This window comes from Chiloscyllium plagiosum, unplaced genomic scaffold (genome assembly GCF_037043375.1).
Source record: "Chiloscyllium plagiosum isolate Xiang-an unplaced genomic scaffold, Cpla_swu_hap1 HiC_scaffold_3, whole genome shotgun sequence".
In the NCBI taxonomy this organism is placed as follows: Eukaryota; Metazoa; Chordata; class Chondrichthyes; order Orectolobiformes; family Hemiscylliidae; genus Chiloscyllium; species Chiloscyllium plagiosum.
The window spans coordinates 150,668,701-150,681,607 of NW_028270141.1; positions in this window are offsets into that span (position 1 = coordinate 150,668,701).

The following is a 12,907-nucleotide window of genomic DNA, read 5'->3' on the forward strand; positions in this document are numbered from 1 at the left end:
GGGAGAGACAGTGGGGACTCTGTAACTGTGGGAGAGACTGTGGGGACTGTGTAACTGTGGGAGAGACTGTGGGGACTGTGTAACTGTGGGAGAGACTGTGGGGACTGTGTAACTGTGGGAGAGACTGTGGGGACTGTGTAACTGTGGGAGAGACAGTAGAGACTCTGTAACTGTGGGAGAAACTGTGGGGACTCTGTAACTGTGGGAGAGACTGTGGGGACACTGTAACAGTGGGAGAGACTGTGGGGACTGTGTAACTGTGGGAGAGACAGTGGGGACACTGTAACTGTGGGAGAGACAGTGGGGACACTGTAACTGTGGGAGAGACTGTGGGGACTCTGTAACTGTGGGAGAGACAGTGGGGACACTGTAACTGTGGGAGAGACTGTGGGGACTCTGTAACTGTGGGAGAGACTGTGGGGACACTGTAACTGTGGGAGAGACAGTGGGAACACTGTAACTGTGGGAGAGACAGTGGGGACACTGTAACTGTTGGAGAGACTGTGAGGACACTGTAACTGTGGGAGAGACAGTGGGGACTCTGTAACTGTGGGAGAGACAGTGGGGACACTGTAACTGTGGGAGAGACTGTGGGGACTCTGTAACTGTGGGAGAGACAGTAGAGACTCTGTAACTGTGGGAGAAACTGTGGGGACTCTGTAACTGTGGGAGAGACTGTGGGGACACTGTAACTGTGGGAGAGACAGTGGGGACACTGTAACTGTGGGAGAGACAGTGGGGACTCTGTAACTGTGGGAGAGACAGTGGGGACTCTGTAACTGTGGGAGAGACCGTGGGGACTCTGTACCTGTGGGAGAGACTGTGGGGAGTCTGTAACTGTGGGAGAGACAGTGGGGAGTCTGTAACTGTGGAGAGACAGTGGGGACTCTGTAACTGTGGGAGAGACAGTGGGGACTCTGTACCTGTGGGAGAGACCGTGGGGACTCTGTAACTGTGGGAGAGACTGTGGGGTCACTGCAACTGTGGGAGAGACAGTGGGGAGGCTGTAACTGTGGAGAGACAGTGGGGCCTGTGTAACTGTGGGAGAGACAGTGGGGACTCTGTAACTGTGGGAGAGATTGTGGGGACTGTGTAACTGTGGGAGAGACTGTGAGGACACTGTAACTGTGGGAGAGACTGTGGGGAGTCTGTAACTGTGGGAGAGACTGTGGGGACACTGTAACTGTGGGAGAGACAGTGGGGACTCTGTAACTGTGGGAGAGACAGTGGGGACTGTGTAACTGTGGGAGAGACTGTGGGGACTGTGTAACTGTGGGAGAGACTGTGGGGACTCTGTAACTGTGGGAGAGACTGTGATGACTCAGTAACTGTGGGAGAGACAGTGGGGACTGTGTAAATGTGGGAGAGACAGTGGGGACTCTGTAACTGTGGGAGAGATTGTGGGGACTCTGTAACTGTGGGAGAGACTGTGAGGACACTGTAACTGTGGGAGAGACAGTGGAGACTCTGTAACTGTGGGAGAGACTGTGGGGACTGTGTAACTGTGGGAGAGACTGTGGGGACACTGTAACTGTGGGAGAGACAGTGGGGACTGTGTAACTGTGGGAGAGACTGTGGGGACACTGTAACTGTGGGAGAGACAGTGGGGACTGTGTAACTGTGGGAGAGACTGTGGGGACACTGTAACAGTGGGAGAGACTGTGGGGACTCTGTAACTGTGGGAGAGACAGTAGAGACTCTGTAACTGTGGGAGAGACTGTGGGGACTCTGTAACTGTGGGAGAGACTGTGGGGACTGTGTAACTGTGGGAGAGACTGTGGGGACACTGTAACTGTGGGAGAGACAGTGGGGACTGTGTAACTGTGGGAGAGACTGTGGGGACACTGTAACAGTGGGAGAGACTGTGGGGACTCTGTAACTGTGGGAGAGACAGTCGAGACTCTGTAACTGTGGGAGAGACTGTGGGGACTGTGTAACTGTGGGAGAGACTGTGGGGACACTGTAACTGTGGGAGAGACAGTGGGGACTGTGTAACTGTGGGAGAGACTGTGGGGACACTGTAACAGTGGGAGAGACTGTGGTGACTGTGTAACTGTGGGAGAGACAGTAGAGACTCTGTAACTGTGGGAGAAACTGTGGGGACTCTGTAACTGTGGGAGAGACTGTGGGGACACTGTAACAGTGGGAGAGACTGTGGGGACTGTGTAACTGTGGGAGAGACAGTGGGGACACTGTAACTATGGGAGAGACAGTGGCGACACTGTAACTGTGGGAGAGACTGTGGGGACTCTGTAACTGTGGGAGAGACAGTGGGGACACTGTAACTGTGGGAGAGACAGTAGAGACTCTGTAACTGTGGGAGAAACTGTGGGGACTCTGTAACTGTGGGAGAGACAGTGGGGACACTGTAACTGTGAGAGAGACAGTGGGGACACTAACTGCGGGAGAGACAGTGGGGACTGTGTAACTGTGGGAGAGACAGTGGGGACTCTGTAACTGTGGGAGAGACTGTGGGGACTGTGTAACTGTGGGAGAGACAGTGGGGACTCTGTAACTGTGGGAGAGACTGTGGGGACTGTTTAACTGTGGGAGAGACAGTGGGGACTCTGTAACTGTGGGAGAGACTGTGGGGACTCTGTAACTGTGGGAGAGACTGTGGGGACTGTGTAACTGTGGGAGAGACTGTGGGGACTGTGTAACTGTGGGAGAGACAGTGGGGAGTCTGTAACTGTGGGAGAGACAGTGGGGACTGTGTAACTGTGGGAGAGACTGTGGGGACTGTGTAACTGTGGGAGAGACTGTGGGGACACTGTAACTGTGGAAGAGACAGTGGGGACACTGTAACTGTGGGAGAGACAGTGGGGACTGTGTAACTGTGGGAGAGACAGTGGGGACACGGTAACTGTTGGAGAGACTGTGAGGACACTGTAACTGTGGGAGAGACAGTGGAGACTCTGTAACTGTGGGAGAGACTGTGGGGACTGTGTAACTGTGGGAGAGACTGTGGGGACTGTGTAACTGTGGGAGAGACAGTGGGGAGTCTGTAACTGTGGGAGAGACAGTGGGGACTGTGTAACTGTGGGAGAGACTGTGGGGACTGTGTAACTGTGGGAGAGACAGTGGGGACACTGAAACTGTGGGAGAGACAGTGGGGACACTGTAACTGTGGGAGAGACTGTGGGGACTCTGTAACTGTGGGAGAGACAGTGGGGACACTGTAACTGTTGGAGAGACTGTGAGGACACTGTAACTGTGGGAGAGACAGTGGGGACTCTGTAACTGTGGGAGAGACTGTGGGGACTGTGTAACTGTGGGAGAGACTGTGGGGACTGTGTAACTGTGGGAGAGACTGTGGGGACTGTGTAACTGTGGGAGAGACTGTGGGGACTGTGTAACTGTGGGAGAGACAGTAGAGACTCTGTAACTGTGGGAGAAACTGTGGGGACTCTGTAACTGTGGGAGAGACTGTGGGGACACTGTAACAGTGGGAGAGACTGTGGGGACTGTGTAACTGTGGGAGAGACAGTGGGGACACTGTAACTGTGGGAGAGACAGTGGGGACACTGTAACTGTGGGAGAGACTGTGGGGACTCTGTAACTGTGGGAGAGACAGTGGGGACACTGTAACTGTGGGAGAGACTGTGGGGACTGTGTAACTGTGGGAGAGACTGTGGGGACTCTGTAACTGTGGGAGAGACAGTGGAGACTCTGTAACTGTGGGAGAGACTGTGGGGACTGTGTAACTGTGGGAGAGACTGTGGGGACTGTGTAACTGTGGGAGAGACAGTGGGGAGTCTGTAACTGTGGGAGAGACAGTGGGGACTGTGTAACTGTGGGAGAGACTGTGGGGACTGTGTAACTGTGGGAGAGACAGTGGGGACACTGAAACTGTGGGAGAGACAGTGGGGACACTGTAACTGTGGGAGAGACTGTGGGGACTCTGTAACTGTGGGAGAGACAGTGGGGACACTGTAACTGTTGGAGAGACTGTGAGGACACTGTAACTGTGGGAGAGACAGTGGGGACTCTGTAACTGTGGGAGAGACTGTGGGGACTGTGTAACTGTGGGAGAGACTGTGGGGACTGTGTAACTGTGGGAGAGACTTTGGGGACTGTGTAACTGTGGGAGAGACTGTGGGGACTGTGTAACTGTGGGAGAGACAGTAGAGACTCTGTAACTGTGGGAGAAACTGTGGGGACTCTGTAACTGTGGGAGAGACTGTGGGGACACTGTAACAGTGGGAGAGACTGTGGGGACTGTGTAACTGTGGGAGAGACAGTGGGGACACTGTAACTGTGGGAGAGACAGTGGGGACACTGTAACTGTGGGAGAGACTGTGGGGACTCTGTAACTGTGGGAGAGACAGTGGGGACACTGTAACTGTGGGAGAAACTGTGGGGACTCTGTAACTGTGGGAGAGACTGTGGGGACACTGTAACTGTGGGAGAGACAGTGGGAACACTGTAACTGTGGGAGAGACAGTGGGGACACTAACTGCGGGAGAGACAGTGGGGACTGTGTAACTGTGGGAGAGACAGTGGGGACTCTGTAACTGTGGGAGAGACTGTGGGGACTGTGTAGCTGTGGGAGAGACTGTGGGGACTCTGTAACTGTGGGAGAGACAGTAGAGACTCTGTAACTGTGGGAGAGACTGTGGGGACTCCGTAACTGTGGGAGAGACTGTGGGGACTGTGTAACTGTGGGAGAGACTGTGGGGACACTGTAACTGTGGGAGAGACAGTGGGGACTGTGTAACTGTGGGAGAGACTGTGGGGACACTGTAACAGTGGGAGAGACTGTGGGGACTCTGTAACTGTGGGAGAGACAGTCGAGACTCTGTAACTGTGGGAGAGACTGTGGGGACTGTGTAACTGTGGGAGAGACTGTGGGGACACTGTAACTGTGGGAGAGACAGTGGGGACTGTGTAACTGTGGGAGAGACTGTGGGGACACTGTAACAGTGGGAGAGACTGTGGTGACTGTGTAACTGTGGGAGAGACAGTAGAGACTCTGTAACTGTGGGAGAAACTGTGGGGACTCTGTAACTGTGGGAGAGACTGTGGGGACACTGTAACAGTGGGAGAGACTGTGGGGACTGTGTAACTGTGGGAGAGACAGTGGGGACACTGTAACTGTGGGAGAGACAGTGGCGACACTGTAACTGTGGGAGAGACTGTGGGGACTCTGTAACTGTGGGAGAGACAGTGGGGACACTGTAACTGTGGGAGAGACAGTAGAGACTCTGTAACTGTGGGAGAAACTGTGGGGACTCTGTAACTGTGGGAGAGACAGTGGGGACACTGTAACTGTGAGAGAGACAGTGGGGACACTAACTGCGGGAGAGACAGTGGGGACTGTGTAACTGTGGGAGAGACAGTGGGGACTCTGTAACTGTGGGAGAGACTGTGGGGACTGTGTAACTGTGGGAGAGACAGTGGGGACTCTGTAACTGTGGGAGAGACTGTGGGGACTGTGTAACTGTGGGAGAGACAGTGGGCACTCTGTAACTGTGGGAGAGACTGTGGGGACTCTGTAACTGTGGGAGAGACTGTGGGGACTGTGTAACTGTGGGAGAGACTGTGGGGACTGTGTAACTGTGGGAGAGACAGTGGGGAGTCTGTAATTGTGGGAGAGACAGTGGGGACTGTGTAACTGTGGGAGAGACTGTGGGGACTGTGTAACTGTGGGAGAGACAGTGGGGACACTGTAACTGTGGAAGAGACAGTGGGGACACTGTAACTGTGGGAGAGACTGTGGGGACTGTGTAACTGTGGGAGAGACAGTGGGGACACTGTAACTGTTGGAGAGACTGTGAGGACACTGTAACTGTGGGAGAGACAGTGGAGACTCTGTAACTGTGGGAGAGACTGTGGGGACTGTGTAACTGTGGGAGAGACTGTGGGGACTGTGTAACTGTGGGAGAGACAGTGGGGAGTCTGTAACTGTGGGAGAGACAGTGGGGACTGTGTAACTGTGGGAGAGACTGTGGGGACTGTGTAACTGTGGGAGAGACAGTGGGGACACTGAAACTGTGGGAGAGACAGTGGGGACACTGTAACTGTGGGAGAGACTGTGGGGACTCTGTAACTGTGGGAGAGACAGTGGGGACACTGTAACTGTTGGAGAGACTGTGAGGACACTGTAACTGTGGGAGAGACAGTGGGGACTCTGTAACTGTGGGAGAGACTGTGGGGACTGTGTAACTGTGGGAGAGACTGTGGGGACTGTGTAACTGTGGGAGAGACTGTGGGGACTGTGTAACTGTGGGAGAGACTGTGGGGACTGTGTAACTGTGGGAGAGACAGTAGAGACTCTGTAACTGTGGGAGAAACTGTGGGGACTCTGTAACTGTGGGAGAGACTGTGGGGACACTGTAACAGTGGGAGAGACTGTGGGGACTGTGTAACTGTGGGAGAGACAGTGGGGACACTGTAACTGTGGGAGAGACAGTGGGGACACTGTAACTGTGGGAGAGACTGTGGGGACTCTGTAACTGTGGGAGAGACAGTGGGGACACTGTAACTGTGGGAGAAACTGTGGGGACTCTGTAACTGTGGGAGAGACTGTGGGGACACTGTAACTGTGGGAGAGACAGTGGGAACACTGTAACTGTGGGAGAGACAGTGGGGACACTAACTGCGGGAGAGACAGTGGGGACTGTGTAACTGTGGGAGAGACAGTGGGGACTCTGTAACTGTGGGAGAGACTGTGGGGACTGTGTAACTGTGGGAGAGACAGTGGGGACTCTGTAACTGTGGGAGAGACAGTGGGGACTCTGTAACTGTGGGAGAGACGGTGGGGACTGTGTAACTGTGGGAGAGACAGTGGGGAGTCTGTAACTGTGGGAGAGACAGTGGGGACAGTGTAACTGTGGGAGAGACTGTGGGGACTGTGTAACTGTGGGAGAGACAGTGGGGACACTGTAACTGTGGGAGAGACAGTGGGGACACTGTAACTGTGGGAGAGACTGTGGGGACTCTGTAACTGTGGGAGAGACAGTGGGGACACTGTAACTGTGGGAGAGACTGTGGGGACTCTGTAACTGTGGGAGAGACAGTAGAGACTCTGTAACTGTGGGAGAAACTGTGGGGACTCTGTAACTGTGGGAGAGACTGTGGGATCACTGTAACTGTGGGAGAGACAGTGGGGACACTAACTGCGGGAGAGACAGTGGGGACACTGTAACTGTGGGAGAGACAGTGGGGACTCTGTAACTGTGGGAGAGACTGTGGGGACTGTGTAACTGTGGGAGAGACAGTGGGGACTCTGTAACTGTGGGAGAGACAGTGGGGACTCTGTAACTGTGGGAGAGACTGTGGGGACTGTGTAACTGTGGGAGAGACTGTGGGGAGTCTGTAACTGTGGGAGAGACAGTGGGGACTGTGTAACTGTGGGAGAGACTGTGGGGACTGTGTAACTGTGGGAGAGACTGTGGGGACTGTGTAACTGTGGGAGAGACTGTGGGGACTCTGTAACTGTGGGAGAGACAGTGGGGACTGTGTAACTGTGGGAGAGACTGTGGGGACACTGTACCTGTGGGAGAGACAGTGGGGACTCTGTAACTGTGGGAGAGACAGTGGGGACTGTGTAACTGTGGGAGAGACAGTGGGGACTCTGTAACTGTGGGAGAGACTGTCGGGACAGTGTAACTGTGGGAGAGACAGTGGGGACTGTGTAACTGTGGGAGAGACAGTGGGGACTGTGTAACTGTGGGAGAGACTGTGGGGACTCTGTAACAGTGGGAGAGACAGTGGGGACTGTGTAACTGTGGGAGAGACTGTGGGGACTCTGTAACTGTGGGAGAGACTGTGGGGACTCTGTAACTGTGGGAGAGACTGTGGGGACTCTGTAACTGTGGGAGAGACTGTGGGGACTGTGTAACTGTGTGAGAGACTGTGGGGACACTGTAACTGTGGGAGAGACTGTGGGGACTGTGTAACTGTGGGAGAGACTGTGGGGACTGTGTAACTGTGTGAGAGACTGTGGGGACTGTGTAAATGTGGGAGAGACAGTGGGGAGTCTGTAACTGTGGGAGAGACTGTGGGGACATTGTAACTGTGGGAGAGACTGTGGGGACTGTGTAACTGTGGGAGAGACTGTGGGGACTGTGTAACTGTGTGAGAGACTGTGGGGACTGTGTAACTGTGGGAGAGACTGTGGGGACTCTGTAACTGTGGGAGAGACAGTGGGGACTGTGTAACTGTGGGAGAGACTGTGGGGACTGTGTAACTGTGGGAGAGACTGTGGGGACTCTGTAACTGTGGGAGAGACAGTGGGGACTCTGTAACTGTGGGAGAGACAGTGGGGACTGTGTAACTGTGGGAGAGACAGTGGGGACTGTGTAACTGTGGGAGAGACTGTGGGGACTCTGTAACTGTGGGAGAGACTGTGGGGACTGTGTAACTGTGGGAGAGACTGTGGGGACACTGTAACTGTGGGAGAGACAGTGGGGACAGTGTAACTGTGGGAGAGACTGTGGGGACACTGTAACAGTGGGAGAGACTGTGGGGACTCTGTAACTGTGGGAGAGACAGTCGAGACTCTGTAACTGTGGGAGAGACTGTGGGGACTGTGTAACTGTGGGAGAGACTGTGGGGACACTGTAACTGTGGGAGAGACAGTGGGGACTGTGTAACTGTGGGAGAGACTGTGGGGACACTGTAACAGTGGGAGAGACTGTGGTGACTGTGTAACTGTGGGAGAGACAGTAGAGACTCTGTAACTGTGGGAGAAACTGTGGGGACTCTGTAACTGTGGGAGAGACTGTGGGGACACTGTAACAGTGGGAGAGACTGTGGGGACTGTGTAACTGTGGGAGAGACAGTGGGGACACTGTAACTGTGGGAGAGACAGTGGGGACACTGTAACTGTGGGAGAGACTGTGGGGACTCTGTAACTGTGGGAGAGACAGTGGGGACACTGTAACTGTGGGAGAGACTGTGGGGACTCTGTAACTGTGGGAGAGACAGTAGAGACTCTGTAACTGTGGGAGAAACTGTGGGGACTCTGTAACTGTGGGAGAGACTGTGGGGACACTGTAACTGTGGGAGAGACAGTGGGGACACTGTAACTGTGGGAGAGACAGTGGGGACACTAACTGCGGGAGAGACAGTGGGGACTGTGTAACTGTGGGAGAGACAGTGGGGACTCTGTAACTGTGGGAGAGACTGTGGGGACTGTGTAACTGTGGGAGAGACAGTGGGGTCTCTGTAACTGTAGGAGAGACAGTGGGGACTCTGTAACTGTGGGAGAGACTGTGGGGACTGTGTAACTGTGGGAGAGACAGTGGGGAGTCTGTAACTGTGGGAGAGACAGTGGGGACTGTGTAACTGTGGGAGAGACTGTGGGGACTGTGTAACTGTGGGAGAGACAGTGGGGACACTGTAACTGTGGGAGAGACAGTGGGGACACTGTAACTGTGGGAGAGACTGTGGGGACTCTGTGGGAGAGACAGTGGGGACACTGTAACTGTTGGAGAGACTGTGAGGACACTGTAACTGTGGGAGAGACAGTGGGGACTCTGTAACTGTGGGAGAGACTGTGGGGACTGTGTAACTGTGGGAGAGACTGTGGGGACTCTGTAACTGTGGGAGAGACTGTGGGGACTGTGTAACTGTGGGAGAGACTGTGGGGACTGTGTAACTGTGGGAGAGACAGTAGAGACTCTGTAACTGTGGGAGAAACTGTGGGGACTCTGTAACTGTGGGAGAGACTGTGGGGACACTGTAACAGTGGGAGAGACTGTGGGGACTGTGTAACTGTGGGAGAGACTGTGGGGACTGTGTAACTGTGGGAGAGACTGTGGGGACTCTGTAACTGTGGGAGAGACTGTGGGGACTGTGTAACTGTGGGAGAGACTGTGGGGACTGTGTAACTGTGGGAGAGACAGTAGAGACTCTGTAACTGTGGGAGAAACTGTGGGGACTCTGTAACTGTGGGAGAGACTGTGGGGACACTGTAACAGTGGGAGAGACTGTGGGGACTGTGTAACTGTGGGAGAGACAGTGGGGACACTGTAACTGTGGGAGAGACAGTGGGGACACTGTAACTGTGGGAGAGACTGTGGGGACTCTGTAACTGTGGGAGAGACAGTGGGGACACTGTAACTGTGGGAGAGACTGTGGGGACTCTGTAACTGTGGGAGAGACAGTGGGGACTCTGTAACTGTGGGAGAGACAGTGGGGACTGTGTAACTGTGGGAGAGACAGTGGGGACTGTGTAACTGTGGGAGAGACTGTGGGGACTCTGTAACTGTGGGAGAGACTGTGGGGACTGTGTAACTGTGGGAGAGACTGTGGGGACACTGTAACTCTGGGAGAGACTGTGGGGACTCTGTAACTGTGGGAGAGACTGTGGGGACTCTGTAACTGTGGGAGAGACTGTGGGGACTCTGTAACTGTGGGAGAGACTGTGGGGACTGTGTAACTGTGGGAGAGACTGTGGGGACTCTGTAAATGTGGGAGAGACTGAGGGGACTCTGTAACTGTGGGAGAGACTGTGGGGACTCTGTAACTGTGGGAGAGACTGAGGGGACTCTGTAACTGTGGGAGAGACAGTGGGGACACTGTAACTGTGGGGACTCTGTAACTGTGGGAGAGACAGTAGAGACTCTGTAACTGTGGGAGAAACTGTGGGGACTCTGTAACTGTGGGAGAGACTGTGGGGACACTGTAACTGTGGGAGAGACAGTGGGGACACTGTAACTGTGGGAGAGACAGTGGGGACACTAACTGCGGGAGAGACAGTGGGGACTGTGTAACTGTGGGAGAGACAGTGGGGACTCTGTAACTGTGGGAGAGACTGTGGGGACACTGTAACTGTGGGAGAGACAGTGGGGAATCTGTAACTGTGGGAGAGACAGTGGGGACTCTGTAACTGTGGGAGAGACTGTGGGGACTGTGTAACTGTGGGAGAGACAGTGGGGAGTCTGTAACTGTGGGAGAGACAGTGGGGACTGTGTAACTGTGGGAGAGACTGTGGGGACTGTGTAACTGTGGGAGAGACTGTGGGGACACTGTAACTGTGGGAGAGACAGTGGAGACACTGTAACTGTGGGAGAGACTGTGGGGACTCTGTAACTGTGGGAGAGACAGTGGGGACACTGTAACTGTTGGAGAGACTGTGAGGACACTGTAACTGTGGGAGAGACAGTGGGGACTCTGTAACTGTGGGAGAGACTGTGGGGACTGTGTAACTGTGGGAGAGACTGTGGGGACTCTGTAACTGTGGGAGAGACTGTGGGGACTGTGTAACTGTGGGAGAGTCTGTGGGGACTGTGTAACTGTGGGAGAGACAGTAGAGACTCTGTAACTGTGGGAGAAACTGTGGGGATTCTGTAACTGTGGGAGAGACTGTGGGGACACTGTAACAGTGGGAGAGACTGTGGGGACTGTGTAACTGTGGGAGAGACAGTGGGGACACTGTAACTGTGGGAGAGACAGTGGGGACACTGTAACTGTGGGAGAGACTGTGGGGACTCTGTAACTGTGGGAGAGACAGTGGGGACACTGTAACTGTGGGAGAGACTGTGGGGACTCTGTAACTGTGGGAGAGACAGTAGAGACTCTGTAACTGTGGGAGAAACTGTGGGGACTCTGTAACTGTGGGAAAGACTGTGGGGACACTGTAACTGTGGGAGAGACAGTGGGGACACGGTAACTGTGGGAGAGACAGTGGGGACACTAACTGCGGGAGAGACAGTGGGGACTGTGTAACTGTGGGAGAGACAGTGGGGACTCTGTAACTGTGGGAGAGACTGTGGGGACTGTGTAACTGTGGGAGAGACAGTGGGGACTCTGTAACTGTGGGAGAGACAGTGGGGACTCTGTAACTGTGGGAGAGACTGTGGGGACTGTGTAACTGTGGGAGAGACAGTGGGGAGTCTGTAACTGTGGGAGAGACTGTGGGGACTGTGTAACTGTGGGAGAGAGTGTGGGGACTGTGTAACTGTGGGAGAGACAGTGGGGACACTGTAACTGTGGGAGAGACAGTGGGGACACTGTAACTGTGGGAGAGACTGTGGGGACTCTGTAACTGTGGGAGAGACAGTGGGGACACTGTAACTGTGGGAGAGACTGTGGGGACTCTGTAACTGTGGGAGAGACAGTAGAGACTCTGTAACTGTGGGAGAAACTGTGGGGACTCTGTAACTGTGGGAGAGACTGTGGGATCACTGTAACTGTGGGAGAGACAGTGGGGACACTAACTGCGGGAGAGACAGTGGGGACTGTGTAACTGTGGGAGAGACAGTGGGGACTCTGTAACTGTGGGAGAGACTGTGGGGACTGTGTAACTGTGGGAGAGACAGTGGGGACTCTGTAACTGTGGGAGAGACAGTGGGGACTCTGTAACTGTGGGAGAGACTGTGGGGACTGTGTAACTGTGGGAGAGACTGTGGGGAGTCTGTAACTGTGGGAGAGACAGTGGGGACTGTGTAACTGTGGGAGAAACTGTGGGGACTGTGTAACTGTGGGAGAGACTCTGGGGACTGTGTAACTGTGGGAGAGACTGTGGGGACTCTGTAACTGTGGGAGAGACAGTGGGGACTGTGTAACTGTGGGAGAGACTGTGGGGACACTGTACCTGTGGGAGAGACAGTGGGGACTCTGTAACTGTGGGAGAAACAGTGGGGACTGTGTAACTGTGGGAGAGACAGTGGGGACTTTGTAACTGTGGGAGAGACTGTGGGGACTGTGTAACTGTGGGAGAGACAGTGGGGACTGTGTAACTGTGGGAGAGACAGTGGGGACTGTGTAACTCTGGGAGAGACTGTGGGGACTCTGTAACAGTGGGAGAGACAGTGGGGACTGTGTAACTGTGGGAGAGACTGTGGGGACTCTGTAACTGTGGGAGAGACTGTGGGGACTGTGTAACTGTGGGAGAGACTGTGGGGACTCTGTAACTGTGGGAGAGACTGAGGGGACTCTGTAACTGTGGGAGAGACTG